This window comes from Lissotriton vulgaris, chromosome 1_1, assembly GCF_964263255.1.
Source record: "Lissotriton vulgaris chromosome 1_1, aLisVul1.2, whole genome shotgun sequence".
NCBI classification, from domain to species: Eukaryota; Metazoa; Chordata; class Amphibia; order Caudata; family Salamandridae; genus Lissotriton; species Lissotriton vulgaris.
This window is the reverse complement of record NC_141685.1, coordinates 234,153,919-234,173,271: the sequence shown is the minus strand read 5'-3', so window position 1 is coordinate 234,173,271 and position 19,353 is coordinate 234,153,919. Positions and strand designations below refer to the sequence as shown.

At 39.7% G+C, this 19,353-nt stretch overlaps 11 non-coding genes across 11 annotated transcripts; all 11 read left to right on the top strand.

The window, feature by feature from the left end:
• Positions 1–1,489: 1,489 nt before the first annotated feature.
• On the top strand, positions 1,490–1,562 carry TRNAA-AGC (transfer RNA alanine (anticodon AGC)). The gene has a single exon. It is a non-coding gene; the product is annotated as a tRNA-Ala (tRNA).
• A 2,028-nt stretch (positions 1,563–3,590) lies between these two features.
• On the top strand, positions 3,591–3,663 carry TRNAA-AGC (transfer RNA alanine (anticodon AGC)). The gene has a single exon. It is a non-coding gene; the product is annotated as a tRNA-Ala (tRNA).
• A 1,405-nt stretch (positions 3,664–5,068) lies between these two features.
• On the top strand, positions 5,069–5,141 carry TRNAK-CUU (transfer RNA lysine (anticodon CUU)). Its single transcript has one exon. It is a non-coding gene; the product is annotated as a tRNA-Lys (tRNA).
• Positions 5,142–9,900: 4,759 nt separating this feature from the next.
• On the top strand, positions 9,901–9,973 carry TRNAA-AGC (transfer RNA alanine (anticodon AGC)). Its single transcript has one exon. It is a non-coding gene; the product is annotated as a tRNA-Ala (tRNA).
• A 575-nt stretch (positions 9,974–10,548) lies between these two features.
• Positions 10,549–10,621, top strand: TRNAK-CUU (transfer RNA lysine (anticodon CUU)). The gene has a single exon. It is a non-coding gene; the product is annotated as a tRNA-Lys (tRNA).
• Positions 10,622–12,006: 1,385 nt separating this feature from the next.
• TRNAA-AGC (transfer RNA alanine (anticodon AGC)) lies at positions 12,007–12,079 on the top strand. Its single transcript has one exon. It is a non-coding gene; the product is annotated as a tRNA-Ala (tRNA).
• Positions 12,080–13,056: 977 nt separating this feature from the next.
• TRNAA-AGC (transfer RNA alanine (anticodon AGC)) lies at positions 13,057–13,129 on the top strand. Its single transcript has one exon. It is a non-coding gene; the product is annotated as a tRNA-Ala (tRNA).
• Positions 13,130–13,704: 575 nt separating this feature from the next.
• TRNAK-CUU (transfer RNA lysine (anticodon CUU)) lies at positions 13,705–13,777 on the top strand. The gene has a single exon. It is a non-coding gene; the product is annotated as a tRNA-Lys (tRNA).
• A 2,446-nt stretch (positions 13,778–16,223) lies between these two features.
• TRNAA-AGC (transfer RNA alanine (anticodon AGC)) lies at positions 16,224–16,296 on the top strand. Its single transcript has one exon. It is a non-coding gene; the product is annotated as a tRNA-Ala (tRNA).
• Positions 16,297–17,274: 978 nt separating this feature from the next.
• TRNAA-AGC (transfer RNA alanine (anticodon AGC)) lies at positions 17,275–17,347 on the top strand. Its single transcript has one exon. It is a non-coding gene; the product is annotated as a tRNA-Ala (tRNA).
• Positions 17,348–17,922: 575 nt separating this feature from the next.
• TRNAK-CUU (transfer RNA lysine (anticodon CUU)) lies at positions 17,923–17,995 on the top strand. Its single transcript has one exon. It is a non-coding gene; the product is annotated as a tRNA-Lys (tRNA).
• The last annotated feature ends 1,358 nt before the right edge of the window (positions 17,996–19,353 follow it).

Below are 19,353 nucleotides of genomic sequence, written 5' to 3'. Positions count from 1 at the left end.
TCCGCATACCATCTTGAAGTGGGAGCCCGGCTAGCTCAGTCGGTAGAGCATGAGACTCTTAATCTCAGGGTCGTGGGTTCGAGCCCCACGTTGGGCGAAAATGAGTAATTTTTGCTGGATTATTGCATTGACTCTCATAATCTGGTGAATATTCTTGCATTAGACATGCAATAACTATCAGAAATGGTATCTCCCTTGGTTTCTCATTGGTGGGAAATTTAACTTCAAGATTAGCTAGGGTATGAGTCTAGATGAACACAGCGCAATATCACTCATATTCGAGTAGTAAACAGGCCAACCTGAACTGTAAAACATCCCATAAGTGGAGGAAAGGCATAAGTTAGGAGTGAACTGAACACTGTTATGGGCAATTGGACTTCAAATAAAGTGTGGAACGCAGTAAGGTTACTTTTTTCATGTTATGCAGATTAAACACACAGGGGAATTAGCTCAAATAGTAAAGCGCTCGCTTAGCATGCGAGAGGTAGCGGGCTTGATGCCCGCATTCTCCATTATAAAATTTGCATACATTTTATTTTTAACTTGTCATTGCCAAGGTCATTGCAGAGTAAGAACAGAAAAATCACAGATGGCTTTCAAATATGGTCTCATTATAACAACTAAAGTGGTTTAATCAAAAGGGTTCAGGTATTCTTTAGCATGTGAGAGGAATTTGAATTCTTATGCAATCTCAAAATGAAGTTCTCACAACTTCCATTTTCATTTTCTCTTATTTGTTTTGACACTCTGTCCTCTGAAGGATGTATAAATCTGGCTTTCCTTGCAAAACAAGAGTAGAGGAATATCCAGGATTTGATTTTCTTCACAAAAAGGGATTGGTCTGCATACTGTCTTAAGGAGGGAGCCTGGCTAGCTCAATCGGTAGAGCATGAGACTCTTAATCTCAGGGTCGTGGGTTTGAGCTCCACGTTGGGCTAAAACGAGTAATTTTTGCCTGAATACTGCATTGACTCTCATAATATGGAGATTAATCTTGCATTAGACCTGCAATAACTCCCAAAAATTGTCCAGGAATGGATTTCCTTCATAAAAAATGATTAGTCTGCATACCATCTTGAAGTGGGAGCCCGGCTAGCTCAGTCGGTAGAGCATGAGACTCTTAATCTCAGGGTCGTGGGTTCGAGCCTCACGTTGGGCGAAAATGAGTAATTTTTGCTGGACTCTCATAATCTGGTGATTATTCTTGCATTAGACATGCAATAACTATCAAAAATGGTATCTCCCTTGGTTTCTCATTGGTGGGAAATTTAACTTCAAGATTAGGTAGGGTATGAGTCTAGATGAACACACCACAATATCACTCATATTCGAGTAGTAAACAGGCCAACCTGAACTGTAAAACATCCCATAAGTGGAGGTAAGGCATAAGTTAGGAGTGAACTGAACACTGTTATGGGCAATTGGACTTCAAATAAAGTGTGGAAGGCAGTGAGGTTACTTTTTTCATGTTATGCAGATTAAACACACAGGGGAATTAGCTCAAATGGTAGAGCGCTCGCTTAGCATGCGAGAGGTAGCGGGATCGATGCCCGCATTCTCCATTATAAAATTTGCATACATTTTATTTTTAACTTGTCATTGCCAAGGTCATTGCAGAGTAAGAACAGAAAAATCACAGATGGCTTTCAAATATGGTCTCATTATAACAACTAAAGTGGTTTAATCAAAAGGGTTCAGGTATTCTTTAGCATGTGAGAGGAACTTGAATTCTTATGCAATCTCAAAATGAAGTTCTCACAACTTCCGTTTTCATTTTCTCTTATTTTTTTTGACACTCTGTCCTCTGAAGGATGTATAAATCTGGCTTTCCTTGCAAAACAAGAGTAGAGGAATATCCAGGATTTGATTTTTTTCACAAAAAGGGGTTGGTCTGCATACTGTCTTAAGGAGGGAGCCCGGCTAGCTCAGTCGGTAGAGCATGAGACTCTTAATCTCAGGGTCGTGGGTTCGAGCTCCACGTTGGGCTAAAACGAGTAATTTTTGCCTGAATACTGCATTGACTCTCATAATATGGAGATTAATCTTGCATTAGACCTGCAATAACTCCCAAAAATTGTCCAGGAATGGATTTCCTTCATAAAAAATGATTAGTCTGCATACCATCTTGAAGTGGGAGCCCGGCTAGCTCAGTCGGTAGAGCATGAGACTTTTAATCTCAGGGTCGTGGGTTCGAGCTCCACGTTGGGCGAAAATGAGTAATTTTTGCTGGATCCTCATAATCTGGTGATTATTCTTGCATTAGACATGCAATAACTATCAAAAATGGTATCTCCCTTGGTTTCTCATTGGTGGGAAATTTAACTTCAAGATTAGGTAGGGTATGAGTCTAGATGAACACACCACAATATCACTCATATTCGAGTAGTAAACAGGCCAACCTGAACTGTAAAACATCCCATAAGTGGAGGTAAGGCATAAGTTAGGAGTGAACTGAACACTGTTATGGGCAATTGGACTTCAAATAAAGTGTGGAAGGCAGTGAGGTTACTTTTTTCATGTTATGCAGATTAAACACACAGGGGAATTAGCTCAAATGGTAGAGTGCTTGCTTAGCATGCGAGAGGTAGCGGGATCGATGCCCGCATTCTCCATTATAAAATTTGCATACATTTTATTTTTAACTTGTCATTGCCCATGGTCATTGCAGAGTAAGAACAGAAAAATCACAGATGGCTTTCAAATATGGTCTCCTTATAACAACTAAAGTGGTTTAATCAAAAGGGTTCAATTATTCTTTAGCATGTGAGAGGAATTTGAATTCTTATGCAATCTCAAAATGAAGTTCTCACAACTTCCATTTTCATTTTCTCTTATTTTTTTTGACACTCTGTCCTCTGAAGGATGTATAAATCAGGCTTTCCTTGCAAAACAAGAGTAGAGGAATATCCAGGATTTAATTTTCTTCACAAAAAGGGATTGGTCTGCATACTGTCTTAAGGAGGGAGCCCGGCTAGCTCAGTCGGTAGAGCATGAGACTCTTAATCTCAGGGTCGGGGGTTCGAGCCCCACGTTGGGCGAAAACGAGTAATTTTTGCCTGAATATTGCATTGACTCTCATAATATGGAGATTAATCTTGCATTAGACCTGCAATAACTCCCAAAAATTGTCCAGGAATGGATTTCCTTCATAAAAAATGATTAGTCTGCATACCATCTTGAAGTGGGAGCCCGGCTAGCTCAGTCGGTAGAGCATGAGACTCTTAATCTCAGGGTCGTGGGTTCGAGCCCAACGTCAGGCGAAAATGAGTAATTTTTGCTGGACTCTCATAATCTGGTGATTATTCTTGCATTAGACATGCAATAACTATCAAAAATGGTATCTCCCTTGGTTTCTCATTGGTGGGAAATTTAACTTCAAGATTAGGTAGGGTATGAGTCTAGATGAACACACCACAATATCACTCATATTCGAGTAGTAAACAGGCCAACCTGAACTGTAAAACATCCCATAAGTGGAGGTAAGGCATACGTTAGGAGTGAACTGAACACTGTTATGGGCAATTGGACTGCAAATAAAGTGTGGAAGGCAGTGAGGTTACTTTTTTCATGTTATGCAGATTAAACACACAGGGGAATTAGCTCAAATGGTAGAGCGCTCGCTTAGCATGCGAGAGGTAGCGGGATCGATGCCCGCATTCTCCATTTTAAAATTTGCATACATCTTATTTTTAACTTGTCATTGCCCATGGTCATTGCAGAGTAAGAACAGAAAAATCACAGATGGCTTTCAAATATGGTCTCATTATAACAACTAAAGTGGTTTAATCAAAAGGGTTCAGGTATTCTTTAGCATGTGAGAGGAATTTGAATTCTTATGCAATCTCAAAATGAAGTTCTCACAACTTCCGTTTTCATTTTCTCTTATTTTTTTTTGACACTCTGTCCTCTGAAGGATGTATAAATCTGGCTTTCCTTGCAAAACAAGAGTAGAGGAATATCCAGGATTTGATTTTTTTCACAAAAAGGGATTGGTCTGCATACTGTCTTAAGGAGGGAGCCCGGCTAGCTCAGTCGGTAGAGCATGAGACTCTTAATCTCAGGGTCGTGGGTTCGAGCCCCACGTTGGGCGAAAACGAGTAATTTTTGCCTGAATATTGCATTGACTCTCATAATATGGAGATTAATCTTGCATTAGACCTGCAATAACTCCCAAAAATTGTCCAGGACTGGATTTTCTTCATAAAAAATGATTAGTCCGCATACCATCTTGAAGTGGGAGCCCGGCTAGCTCAGTCGGTAGAGCATGAGACATTTAATCTCAGGGTCGTGGGTTTGAGCTCCACGTTGGGCGAAAATGAGTAATTTTTGCTGGATCCTCATAATCTGGTGATTATTCTTGCATTAGACATGCAATAACTATCAAAAATGGTATCTCCCTTGGTTTCTCATTGGTGGGAAATTTAACTTCAAGATTAGGTAGGGTATGAGTCTAGATGAACACACCACAATATCACTCATATTCGAGTAGTAAACAGGCCAACCTGAACTGTAAAACATCCCATAAGTGGAGGTAAGGCATAAGTTAGGAGTGAACTGAACACTGTTATGGGCAATTGGACTTCAAATAAAGTGTGGAAGGCAGTAAGGTTACTTTTTTCATGTTATGCAGATTAAACACACAGGGGAATTAGCTCAAATGGTAGAGCGCTTGCTTAGCATGCGAGAGGTAGCGGGATCGATGCCCGCATTCTCCATTATAAAATTTGCATACATTTTATTTTTAACTTGTCATTGCCCATGGTCATTGCAGAGTAAGAACAGAAAAATCACAGATGGCTTTCAAATATGGTCTCATTATAACAACTAAAGTGGTTTAATCAAAAGGGTTCAATTATTCTTTAGCATGTGAGAGGAATTTGAATTCTTATGCAATGTCAAAATGAAGTTCTCACAACTTCCATTTTCATTTTCTCTTATTTTTTTTGACACTCTGTCCTCTGAAGGATGTATAAATCTGGCTTTCCTTGCAAAACAAGAGTAGAGAAATATCCAGGATTTGATTTTCTTCACAAAAAGGGATTGGTCTGCATACTGTCTTAAGGAGGGAGCCCAGCTAGCTCAGTCGGTAGAGCATGAGACTCTTAATCTCAGGGTCGTGGGTTCGAGCCCCACGTTGGGCGAAAACGAGTAATTTTTGCCTGAATATTGCATTGACTCTCATAATATGGAGATTAATCTTGCATTAGACCTGCAATAACTCCCAAAAATTGTCCAGGACTGGATTTCCTCCATAAAAAATGATTAGTCTGCATACTATCTTGAAGTGGGAGCCCGGCTAGCTCAGTCGGTAGAGCATAAGACTCTTAATCTCAGGGTCGTGGGTTCGAGCTCCACGTTGGGCGAAAATGAGTAATTTTTGCTGGACCCTCATAATCTGGTGATTATTCTTGCATTAGACATGCAATAACTATCAAAAATGGTATCTCCCTTGGTTTCTCATTGGTGGGAAATTTAACTTCAAGATTAGGTAGAGTATGAGTCTAGATGAACACACCACAATATCACTCATAATCGAGTAGTAAACAGGCCAACCTGAACTGTAAAACATCCCATAAGTGGAGGTAAGGCATAAGTTAGGAGTGAACTGAACACTGTTATGGGCAATTGGACTTCAAATAAAGTGTGGAAGGTAGTGAGGTTACTTTTTTCATGTTATGCAGATTAAACACACAGGGGAATTAGCTCAAATGGTAGAGCGCTCGCTTAGCATGCGAGAGGTAGCGGGATCGATGCCCGCATTCTACATTATAAAATTTGCATACATTTTATTTTTAACTTGTCATTGCCCATGGTCATTGCAGAGTAAGAACAGAAAAATCACAGATGGCTTTCAAATATGGTCTCATTATAACAACTAAAGTGGTTTAATCAAAAGGGTTCAGGTATTCTTTAGCATGTGAGAGGAATTTGAATTCTTATGCAATCTCAAAATGAAGTTCTCACAACTTCCATTTTCATTTTCTCTTATTTTTTGTGACACTCTGTCCTCTGAAGGATGTATACATCTGGCTTTCCTTGCAAAACAAGAGTAGAGGAATATCCAGGATTTGATTTTTTTCACAAAAAGGGATTGGTCTGCATACTGTCTTAAGGAGGGAGCCCGGCTAGCTCAGTCGGTAGAGCATGAGACTCTTAATCTCAGGGTCGGGGGTTCGAGCCCCACGTTGGGCGAAAACGAGTAATTTTTGCCTCAATATTGCATTGACTCTCATAATATGGAGATTAATCTTGCATTAGACCTGCAATAACTCCCAAAAATTGTCCAGGAATGGATTTCCTTCATAAAAAATGATTAGTCTGCATACCATCTTGAAGTGGGAGCCCGGCTAGCTCAGTCGGTAGAGCATGAGACTCTTAATCTCAGGGTCGTGGGTTCGAGCCCAACGTCAGGCGAAAATGAGTAATTTTTGCTGGACTCTCATAATCTGGTGATTATTCTTGCATTAGACATGCAATAACTATCAAAAATGGTATCTCCCTTGGTTTCTCATTGGTGGGAAATTTAACTTCAAGATTAGGTAGGGTATGAGTCTAGATGAACACACCACAATATCACTCATAATCGAGTAGTAAACAGGCCAACCTGAACTGTAAAACATCCCATAAGTGGAGGTAAGGCATAAGTTAGGAGTGAACTGAACACTGTTATGGGCAATTGGACTTCAAATAAAGTGTGGAAGGTAGTGAGGTTACTTTTTTCATGTTATGCAGATTAAACACACAGGGGAATTAGCTCAAATGGTAGAGCGCTCGCTTAGCATGCGAGAGGTAGCGGGATCGATGCCCGCATTCTACATTATAAAATTTGCATACATTTTATTTTTAACTTGTCATTGCCCATGGTCATTGCAGAGTAAGAACAGAAAAATCACAGATGGCTTTCAAATATGGTCTCATTATAACAACTAAAGTGGTTTAATCAAAAGGGTTCAGGTATTCTTTAGCATGTGAGAGGAATTTGAATTCTTATGCAATCTCAAAATGAAGTTCTCACAACTTCCATTTTCATTTTCTCTTATTTTTTTTGACACTCTGTCCTCTGAAGGATGTATACATCTGGCTTTCCTTGCAAAACAAGAGTAGAGGAATATCCAGGATTTGATTTTTTTCACAAAAAGGGATTGGTCTGCATACTGTCTTAAGGAGGGAGCCCGGCTAGCTCAGTCGGTAGAGCATGAGACTCTTAATCTCAGGGTCGTGGGTTCGAGCCCCACGTTGGGCGAAAACGAGTAATTTTTGCCTGAATATTGCATTGACTCTCATAATATGGAGATTAATCTTACATTAGACCTGCAATAACTCCCAAAAATTGTCCAGGAATGGATTTCCTTCATAAAAAATGATTAGTCTGCATACCATCTTGAAGTGGGAGCCCGGCTAGCTCAGTCGGTAGAGCATGAGACTCTTAATCTCAGGGTCGTGGGTTCGAGCCCCACGTTGGGCGAAAATGAGTAATTTTTGCTGGATTATTGCATTGACTCTCATAATCCGGTGAATATTCTTGCATTAGACATGCAATAACTATCAGAAATGGTATCTCCCTTGGTTTCTCATTGGTGGGAAATTTAACTTCAAGATTAGCTAGGGTATGAGTCTAGATAAACACAGCGCAATATCACTCATATTCGAGTAGTAAACAGGCCAACCTGAACTGTAAAACATCCCATAAGTGGAGGTAAGGCATAAGTTAGGAGTGAACTGAACACTGTTATGGGCAATTGGACTTCAAATAAAGTGTGGAACGCAGTAAGGTTACTTTTTTCATGTTATGCAGATTAAACACACAGGGGAATTAGCTCAAATAGTAAAGCGCTCGCTTAGCATGCGAGAGGTAGCGGGCTCGATGCCCGCATTCTCCATTATAAAATTTGCATACATTTTATTTTCAACTTGTCATTGCCAAGGTCATTGCAGAGTAAGAACAGAAAAATCACAGATGGCTTTCAAATATGGTCTCATTATAACAACTAAAGTGGTTTAATCAAAAGGGTTCAGGTATTCTTTAGCATTTGAGAGGAATTTGAATTCTTATGCAATCTCAAAATGAAGTTCTCACAACTTCCATTTTCATTTTCTCTTATTTTTTTTGACACTCTGTCCTCTGTCGGATGTATAAATATGGCTTTCCTTGCAAAACAAGAGTAGAGGAATATCCAGGATTTGATTTTCTTCACAAAAAGGGATTGGTCTGCATACTGCCTTAAGGAGGGAGCCCGGCTAGCTCAGTCGGTAGAGCATGAGACTCTTAATCTCAGGGTCGTGGGTTCGAGCTCCACGTTGGGCGAAAACGAGTAATTTTTGCCTGAATACTGCATTGACTCTCATAATATGGAGATTAATCTTGCATTAGACCTGCAATAACTCCCAAAAATTGTCCAGGAATGGATTTCCTTCATAACAAATGATTAGTCTGCATACCATCTTGAAGTGGAAACCCGGCTAGCTCAGTCGGTAGAGCATGAGACTCTTAATCTCAGGGTTTGAGCCTCACGTTGGGCGAAAATGAGTAATTTTTGCTGGACTCTCATAATCTGGTGATTATTCTTGCATTAGACATGCAATAACTATCAAAAACTGTATCTCCCTTGGTTTCTCATTGGTGGGAAATTTAACTTCAAGATTAGGTAGGGTATGAGTCTAGATGAACACACCACAAAATCACTCATATTCGAGTAGTAAACAGGCCAACCTGAACTGTAAAACATCCCATAAGTGGAGGTAAGGCATAAGTTAGGAGTGAACTGAACACTGTTATGGGCAATTGGACTTCAAATATAGTGTGGAAGGCAGTAAGGTTACTTTTTTCATGTTATGCAGATTAAACACACAGGGGAATTAGCTCAAATGGTAGAGTGCTCGCTTAGCATGCGAGAGGTAGCGGGATCGATGCCCGCATTCTCCATTATAAAATTTACATACATTTTATTTTTAACTTGTCATTGCCAAGGTCATTGCAGAGTAAGAACAGAAAAATCACAGATGGCTTTCAAATATGGTCTCATTATAACAACTAAAGTGGTTTAATCAAAAGGGTTCAGGTATTCTTTAGCATGTGAGAGGAATTTGAATTCTTATGCAATCTCAAAATGAAGTTCTCACAACTTCCGTTTTCATTTTCTCTTATTTGTTTTGACACTCTGTCCTCTGAAGGATGTATAAATCTGGCTTTCCTTGCAAAACAAGAGTAGAGGAATATCCAGGATTTGATTTTTTTCACAAAAAGGGATTGGTCTGCATACTGTCTTAAGGAGGGAGCCCGGCTAGCTCAGTCGGTAGAGCATGAGACTCTTAATCTCAGGGTCGTGGGTTCGAGCCCCACGTTGGGCGAAAAAGAGTTATTTTTCCCTGAATATTGCATAGACTCTCATAATATGGAGATTATTCTTGCATTAGACCTGCAATAACTCCCAAAAATTGTCCAGGACTGGATTTCCTTCATAAAAAATGATTAGTCTGCATACCATCTTGAAGTGGGAGCCCGGCTAGCTCAGTCGGTAGAGCATGAGACTTTTAATCTCAGGGTCGTGGGTTCGAGCTCCACGTTGGGCGAAAATGAGTAATTTTTGCTGGACTCTCATAATCTGGTGATTATTCTTGCATTAGACATGCAATAACTATCAAAAATGGTATCTCCCTTGGTTTCTCATTGGTGGGAAATTTAACTTCAAGATTAGGTAGAGTATGAGTCTAGATGAACACACCACAATATCACTCATATTCAAGTAGTAAACAGGCCAACCTGAACTGTAAAACATCCCATAAGTGGAGGTAAGGCATAAGTTAGGAGTGAACTGAACACTGTTATGGGCAATTGGACTTCAAATAAAGTGTGGAAGGCAGTGAGGTTACTTTTTTCATGTTATGCAGATTAAACACACAGGGGAATTAGCTCAAATGGTAGAGCGCTCGCTTAGCATGCGAGAGGTAGCGGGATCGATGCCCGCATTCTCCATTATAAAATTTGCATACATTTTATTTTTAACTTGTCATTGCCCATGGTCATTGCAGAGTAAGAACAGAAAAATCACAGATGGCTTTCAAATATGGTCTCATTATAACAACTAAAGTGGTTTAATCAAAAGGGTTCAGGTATTCTTTAGCATGTGAGAGGAATTTGAATTCTTATGCAATCTCAAAATGAAGTTCTCACAACTTCCATTTTCATTTTCTCTTATTTTTTTTGACACTCTGTCCTCTGAAGGATGTATAAATCTGGCTTTCCTTGCAAAACAAGAGTAGAGGAATATCCAGGATTTGATTTTTTTCACAAAAAGGGAGTGGTCTGCATACTGTCTTAAGGAGGGAGCCCGGCTAGCTCAGTCGGTAGAGCATGAGACTCTTAATCTCAGGGTCGTGGGTTCAAGCCCCACATTGGCTGAAAACGAGTAATTTTTTCCTGAATATTGCATTGACTCTCATAATATGGAGATTAATCTTGCATTAGACCTGCAATAACTCCCAAAAATTGTCCAGGAATGGATTTCCTTCATAAAAAATGATTAGTCTGCATACCATCTTGAAGTGGGAGCCCAGCTAGCTCAGTCGGTAGAGCATGAGACTCTTAATCTCAGGGTCGTGGGTTCGAGCCCCACGTTGGGCAAAAATGAGTAATTTTTGCTGGATTATTGCATTGACTCTCATAATCTGGTGAATATTCTTGCATTAGACATGCAATAACTATCAGAAATGGTATCTCCCTTGGTTTCTCATTGGTGGGAAATTTAACTTCAAGATTAGCTAGGGTATGAGTCTAGATAAACACAGCGCAATATCACTCATATTCGAGTAGTAAACAGGCCAACCTGAACTGTAAAACATCCCATAAGTGGAGGTAAGGCATAAGTTAGGAGTGAACTGAACACTGTTATGGGCAATTGGACTTCAAATAAAGTGTGGAACGCAGTAAGGTTACTTTTTTCATGTTATGCAGATTAAACACACAGGGGAATTAGCTCAAATAGTAAAGCGCTCGCTTAGCATGCGAGAGGTAGTGGGCTCGATGCCCGCATTCTCCATTATAAAATTTGCATACATTTTATTTTCAACTTGTCATTGCCAAGGTCATTGCAGAGTAAGAACAGAAAAATCACAGATGGCTTTCAAATATGGTCTCATTATAACAACTAAAGTGGTTTAGTCAAAAGGGTTCAGGTATTCTTTAGCATTTGAGAGGAATTTGAATTCTTATGCAATCTCAAAATGAAGTTCTCACAACTTCCATTTTCATTTTCTCTTATTTTTTTTGACACTCTGTCCTCTGAAGGATGTATAAATATGGCTTTCCTTGCAAAACAAGAGTAGAGGAATATCCAGGATTTGATTTTCTTCACAAAAAGGGATTGGTCTGCATACTGCCTTAAGGAGGGAGCCCGGCTAGCTCAGTCGGTAGAGCATGAGACTCTTAATCTCAGGGTCGTGGGTTCGAGCTCCACGTTGGGCGAAAACAAGTAATTTTTGCCTGAATACTGCATTGACTCTCATAATATGGAGATTAATCTTGCATTAGACCTGCAATAACTCCCAAAAATTGTCCAGGAATGGATTTCCTTCATAAAAAATGATTAGTCTGCATACCATCTTGAAGTGGGAACCCGGCTAGCTCAGTCGGTAGAGCATGAGACTCTTAATCTCAGGGTTTGAGCCTCACGTTGGGCGAAAATGAGTAATTTTTGCTGGACTCTCATAATCTGGTGATTATTCTTGCATTAGACATGCAATAACTATCAAAAATGGTATCTCCCTTGGTTTCTCATTGGTGGGAAATTTAACTTCAAGATTAGGTAGGGTATGAGTCTAGATGAACACACCACAATATCACTCATATTCGAGTAGTAAACAGGCCAACCTGAACTGTAAAACATCCCATAAGTGGAGGTAAGGCATAAGTTAGGAGTGAACTGAACACTGTTATGGGCAATTGGACTTCAAATATAGTGTGGAAGGCAGTAAGGTTACTTTTTTCATGTTATGCAGATTAAACACACAGGGGAATTAGCTCAAATGGTAGAGCGCTCGCTTAGCATGCGAGAGGTAGCGGGATCGATGCCCGCATTCTCCATTATAAAATTTACATACATTTTATTTTTAACTTGTCATTGCCAAGGTCATTGCAGAGTAAGAACAGAAAAATCACAGATGGCTTTCAAATATGGTCTCATTATAACAACTAAAGTGGTTTAATCAAAAGGGTTCAGGTATTCTTTAGCATGTGAGAGGAATTTGAATTCTTATGCAATCTCAAAATGAAGTTCTCACAACTTCCGTTTTCATTTTCTCTTATTTGTTTTGACACTCTGTCCTCTGAAGGATGTATAAATCTGGCTTTCCTTGCAAAACAAGAGTAGAGGAATATCCAGGATTTGATTTTTTTCACAAAAAGGGATTGGTCTGCATACTGTCTTAAGGAGGGAGCCCGGCTAGCTCAGTCGGTAGAGCATGAGACTCTTAATCTCAGGGTCGTGGGTTTGAGCCCCACGTTGGGCGAAAAAGAGTTATTTTTCCCTGAATATTGCATAGACTCTCATAATATGGAGATTATTCTTGCATTAGACCTGCAATAACTCCCAAAAATTGTCCAGGACTGGATTTCCTTCATAAAAAATGATTAGTCTGCATACCATCTTGAAGTGGGAGCCCGGCTAGCTCAGTCGGTAGAGCATGAGACTTTTAATCTCAGGGTCGTGGGTTCGAGCTCCACGTTGGGCGAAAATGAGTAATTTTTGCTGGACTCTCATAATCTGGTGATTATTCTTGCATTAGACATGCAATAACTATCAAAAATGGTATCTCCCTTGGTTTCTCATTGGTGGGAAATTTAACTTCAAGATTAGGTAGAGTATGAGTCTAGATGAACACACCACAATATCACTCATATTCAAGTAGTAAACAGGCCAACCTGAACTGTAAAACATCCCATAAGTGGAGGTAAGGCATAAGTTAGGAGTGAACTGAACACTGTTATGGGCAATTGGACTTCAAATAAAGTGTGGAAGGCAGTGAGGTTACTTTTTTCATGTTATGCAGATTAAACACACAGGGGAATTAGCTCAAATGGTAGAGCGCTCGCTTAGCATGCGAGAGGTAGCGGGATCGATGCCCGCATTCTCCATTATAAAATTTGCATACATTTTATTTTTAACTTGTCATTGCCCATGGTCATTGCAGAGTAAGAACAGAAAAATCACAGATGGCTTTCAAATATGGTCTCATTATAACAACTAAAGTGGTTTAATCAAAAGGGTTCAGGTATTCTTTAGCATGTGAGAGGAATTTGAATTCTTATGCAATCTCAAAATGAAGTTCTCACAACTTCCATTTTCATTTTCTCTTATTTTTTTTGACACTCTGTCCTCTGAAGGATGTATAAATCTGGCTTTCCTTGCAAAACAAGAGTAGAGGAATATCCAGGATTTGATTTTTTTCACAAAAAGGGAGTGGTCTGCATACTGTCTTAAGGAGGGAGCCCGGCTAGCTCAGTCGGTAGAGCATGAGACTCTTAATCTCAGGGTCGTGGGTTCGAGCCCCACATTGGCCGAAAACGAGTAATTTTTTCCTGAATATTGCATTGACTCTCATAATATGGAGATTAATCTTGCATTAGACCTGCAATAACTCCCAAAAATTGTCCAGGAATGGATTTCCTTCATAAAAAATGATTAGTCTGCATACCATCTTGAAGTGGGAGCCCAGCTAGCTCAGTCGGTAGAGCATGAGACTCTTAATCTCAGGGTCGTGGGTTCGAGCCCCACGTTGGGCAAAAATGAGTAATTTTTGCTGGATTATTGCATTGACTCTCATAATCTGGTGAATATTCTTGCATTAGACATGCAATAACTATCAGAAATGGTATCTCCCTTGGTTTCTCATTGGTGGGAAATTTAACTTCAAGATTAGCTAGGGTATGAGTCTAGATAAACACAGCGCAATATCACTCATATTCGAGTAGTAAACAGGCCAACCTGAACTGTAAAACATCCCATAAGTGGAGGTAAGGCATAAGTTAGGAGTGAACTGAACACTGTTATGGGCAATTGGACTTCAAATAAAGTGTGGAACGCAGTAAGGTTACTTTTTCATGTTATGCAGATTAAACACACAGGGGAATTAGCTCAAATAGTAAAGCGCTCGCTTAGCATGCGAGAGGTAGTGGGCTCGATGCCCGCATTCTCCATTATAAAATTTGCATACATTTTATTTTCAACTTGTCATTGCCAAGGTCATTGCAGAGTAAGAACAGAAAAATCACAGATGGCTTTCAAATATGGTCTCATTATAACAACTAAAGTGGTTTAGTCAAAAGGGTTCAGGTATTCTTTAGCATTTGAGAGGAATTTGAATTCTTATGCAATCTCAAAATGAAGTTCTCACAACTTCCATTTTCATTTTCTCTTATTTTTTTTGACACTCTGTCCTCTGAAGGATGTATAAATATGGCTTTCCTTGCAAAACAAGAGTAGAGGAATATCCAGGATTTGATTTTCTTCACAAAAAGGGATTGGTCTGCATACTGCCTTAAGGAGGGAGCCCGGCTAGCTCAGTCGGTAGAGCATGAGACTCTTAATCTCAGGGTCGTGGGTTCGAGCTCCACGTTGGGCGAAAACAAGTAATTTTTGCCTGAATACTGCATTGACTCTCATAATATGGAGATTAAACTTGCATTAGACCTGCAATAACTCCCAAAAATTGTCCAGGAATGGATTTCCTTCATAAAAAATGATTAGTCTGCATACCATCTTGAAGTGGGAACCCGGCTAGCTCAGTCGGTAGAGCATGAGACTCTTAATCTCAGGGTTTGAGCCTCACGTTGGGCGAAAATGAGTAATTTTTGCTGGACTCTCATAATCTGGTGATTATTCTTGCATTAGACATGCAATAACTATCAAAAATGGTATCTCCCTTGGTTTCTCATTGGTGGGAAATTTAACTTCAAGATTAGGTAGGGTATGAGTCTAGATGAACACACCACAATATCACTCATATTCGAGTAGTAAACAGGCCAACCTGAACTGTAAAACATCCCATAAGTGGAGGTAAGGCATAAGTTAGGAGTGAACTGAACACTGTTATGGGCAATTGGACTTCAAATAAAGTGTGGAAGGCAGTGAGGTTACTTTTTTCATGTTATGCAGATTAAACACACAGGGGAATTAGCTCAAATGGTAGAGAGCTCGCTTAGCATGCGAGAGGTAGCGGGATCGATGCCCGCATTCTCCATTATAAAATTTGCATACATTTTATTTTTAACTTGTCATTGCCAAGGTCATTGCAGAGTAAGAACAGAAAAATCACAGATGGCTTTCAAATATGGTCTCATTATAACAACTAAAGTGGTTTAATCAAAAGGGTTCAGGTATTCTTTAGCATGTGAGAGGAATTTGAATTCTTATGCAATCTCAAAATGAAGTTCTCACAACTTCCGTTTTCATTTTCTCTTATTTTTTTTGACACTCTGTCCTCTGAAGGATGTATAAATCTGGCTTTCCTTGCAAAACAAGAGTAGAGGAATATCCAGGATTTGATTTTTTTCACAAAAAGGGATTGGTCTGCATACTGTCTTAAGGAGGGAGCCCGGCTACCTCAGTCGGTAGAGCATGAGACTCTTAATCTCAGGGTCGTGGGTTCGAGCCCCACGTTGGGCGAAAACGAGTAATTTTTGCCTGAATATTGCATTGACTCTCATAATATGGAGATTATTCTTGCATTAGACCTGCAATAACTCCCAAAAATTGTCCAGGAATGGATTTCCTTCATAAAAAATGATTAGTCTGCATACCATCTTGAAGTGGGAGCCTGGCTAGCTCAGTCGGTAGAGCATGAGACTCTTAATCTCAGGGTCGTGGGTTCGAGCCCCACGTTGGGCGAAAATGAGTAATTTTTGCTGGATTATTGCATTGACTCTCATAATCTGGTGAATATTCTTGCATTAGACATGCAATAACTATCAAAAATGGTATCTCCCTTGGTTTCTCATTGGTGGGAAATTTAACTTCAATATTAGGTAGAGTATGAGTCTAGATGAACACACCACAATATCACTCATATTCAAGTAGTAAACAGGCCAACCTGAACTGTAAAACATCCCATAAGTGGAGGTAAGGCATAAGTTAGGAGTTAACTGAACACTGTTATGGGCAATTGGACTTCAAATAAAGTGTGGAAGGCAGTGAGGTTACTTTTTTCATGTTATGCAGATTAAACACACAGGGGAATTAGCTCAAATGGTAGAGCGCTCGCTTAGCATGCGAGAGGTAGCGGGATCGATGCCCGCATTCTCCATTATAAAATTTGCATACATTTTATTTTTAACTTGTCATTGCCCATGGTCATTGCAGAGTAAGAACAGAAAAATCACAGATGGCTTTCAAATATGGTCTCATTATAACAACTAAAGTGGTTTAATCAAAAGGGTTCAGGTATTCTTTAGCATGTGAGAGGAATTTGAATTCTTATGCAATCTCAAAATGAAGTTCTCACAACTTCCATTTTCATTTTCTCTTATTTTTTTTGACACTCTGTCCTCTGAAGGATGTATAAATCTGGCTTTCCTTGCAAAACAAGAGTAGAGGAATATCCAGGATTTGATTTTTTTCACAAAAAGGGAGTGGTCTGCATACTGTCTTAAGGAGGGAGCCCGGCTAGCTCAGTCGGTAGAGCATGAGACTCTTAATCTCAGGGTCGTGGGTTCGAGCCCCACGTTGGGCGAAAAAGAGTTATTTTTCCCTGAATATTGCATAGACTCTCATAATATGGAGATTATTCTTGCATTAGACCTGCAATAACTCCCAAAAATTGTCCAGGACTGGATTTCCTTCATAAAAAATGATTAGTCTGCATACCATCTTGAAGTGGGAGCCCGGCTAGCTCAGTCGGTAGAGCATGAGACTTTTAATCTCAGGGTCGTGGGTTCGAGCTCCACGTTGGGCGAAAATGAGTAATTTTTGCTGGACTCTCATAATCTGGTGATTATTCTTGCATTAGACATGCAATAACTATCAAAAATGGTATCTCCCTTGGTTTCTCATTGGTGGGAAATTTAACTTCAAGATTAGGTAGAGTATGAGTCTAGATGAACACACCACAATATCACTCATATTCAAGTAGTAAACAGGCCAACCTGAACTGTAAAACATCCCATAAGTGGAGGTAAGGCATAAGTTAGGAGTGAACTGAACACTGTTATGGGCAATTGGACTTCAAATAAAGTGTGGAAGGCAGTGAGGTTACTTTTTTCATGTTATGCAGATTAAACACACAGGGGAATTAGCTCAAATGGTAGAGCGCTCGCTTAGCATGCGAGAGGTAGCGGGATCGATGCCCGCATTCTCCATTATAAAATTTGCATACATTTTATTTTTAACTTGTCATTGCCCATGGTCATTGCAGAGTAAGAACAGAAAAATCACAGATGGCTTTCAAATATGGTCTCATTATAACAACTAAAGTGGTTTAATCAAAAGGGTTCAGGTATTCTTTAGCATGTGAGAGGAATTTGAATTCTTATGCAATCTCAAAATGAAGTTCTCACAACTTCCATTTTCATTTTCTCTTATTTTTTTTGACACTCTGTCCTCTGAAGGATGTATAAATCTGGCTTTCCTTGCAAAACAAGAGTAGAGGAATATCCAGGATTTGATTTTTTTCACAAAAAGGGAGTGGTCTGCATACTGTCTTAAGGAGGGAGCCCGGCTAGCTCAGTCGGTAGAGCATGAGACTCTTAATCTCAGGGTCGTGGGTTCAAGCCCCACATTGGCCGAAAACGAGTAATTTTTTCCTGAATATTGCATTGACTCTCATAATATGGAGATTAATCTTGCATTAGACCTGCAATAACTCCCAAAAATTGTCCAGGAATGGATTTCCTTCATAAAAAATGATTAGTCTGCATACCATCTTGAAGTGGGAGCCCAGCTAGCTCAGTCGGTAGAGCATGAGACTCTTAATCTCAGGGTCGTGGGTTCGAGCCCCACGTTGGGCAAAAATGAGTAATTTTTGCTGGATTATTGCATTGACTCTCATAATCTGGTGAATATTCTTGCATTAGACATGCAATAACTATCAGAAATGGTATCTCCCTTGGTTTCTCATTGGTGGGAAATTTAACTTCAAGATTAGCTAGGGTATGAGTCTAGATAAACACAGCGCAATATCACTCATATTCGAGTAGTAAACAGGCCAACCTGAACTGTAAAACATCCCATAAGTGGAGGTAAGGCATAAGTTAGGAGTGAACTGAACACTGTTATGGGCAATTGGACTTCAAATAAAGTGTGGAACGCAGTAAGGTTACTTTTTTCATGTTATGCAGATTAAACACACAGGGGAATTAGCTCAAATAGTAAAGCGCTCGCTTAGCATGCGAGAGGTAGTGGGCTCGATGCCCGCATTCTCCATTATAAAATTTGCATACATTTTATTTTCAACTTGTCATTGCCAAGGTCATTGCAGAGTAAGAACAGAAAAATCACAGATGGCTTTCAAATATGGTCTCATTATAACAACTAAAGTGGTTTAGTCAAAAGGGTTCAGGTATTCTTTAGCATTTGAGAGGAATTTGAATTCTTATGCAATCTCAAAATGAAGTTCTCACAACTTCCATTTTCATTTTCTCTTATTTTTTTTGACACTCTGTCCTCTGAAGGATGTATAAATATGGCTTTCCTTGCAAAACAAGAGTAGAGGAATATCCAGGATTTGATTTTCTTCACAAAAAGGGATTGGTCTGCATACTGCCTTAAGGAGGGAGCCCGGCTAGCTCAGTCGGTAGAGCATGAGACTCTTAATCTCAGGGTCGTGGGTTCGAGCTCCACGTTGGGCGAAAACAAGTAATTTTTGCCTGAATACTGCATTGACTCTCATAATATGGAGATTAATCTTGCATTAGACCTGCAATAACTCCCAAAAATTGTCCAGGAATGGATTTCCTTCATAAAAAATGATTAGTCTGCATACCATCTTGAAGTGGGAACCCGGCTAGCTCAGTCGGTAGAGCATGAGACTCTTAATCTCAGGGTTTGAGCCTCACGTTGGGCGAAAATGAGTAATTTTTGCTGGACTCTCATAATCTGGTGATTATTCTTGCATTAGACATGCAATAACTATCAAAAATGGTATCTCCCTTGGTTTCTCATTGGTGGGAAATTTAACTTCAAGATTAGGTAGGGTATGAGTCTAGATGAACACACCACAATATCACTCATATTCGAGTAGTAAACAGGCCAACCTGAACTGTAAAACATCCCATAAGTGGAGGTAAGGCATAAGTTAGGAGTGAACTGAACACTGTTATGGGCAATTGGACTTCAAATATAGTGTGGAAGGCAGTAAGGTTACTTT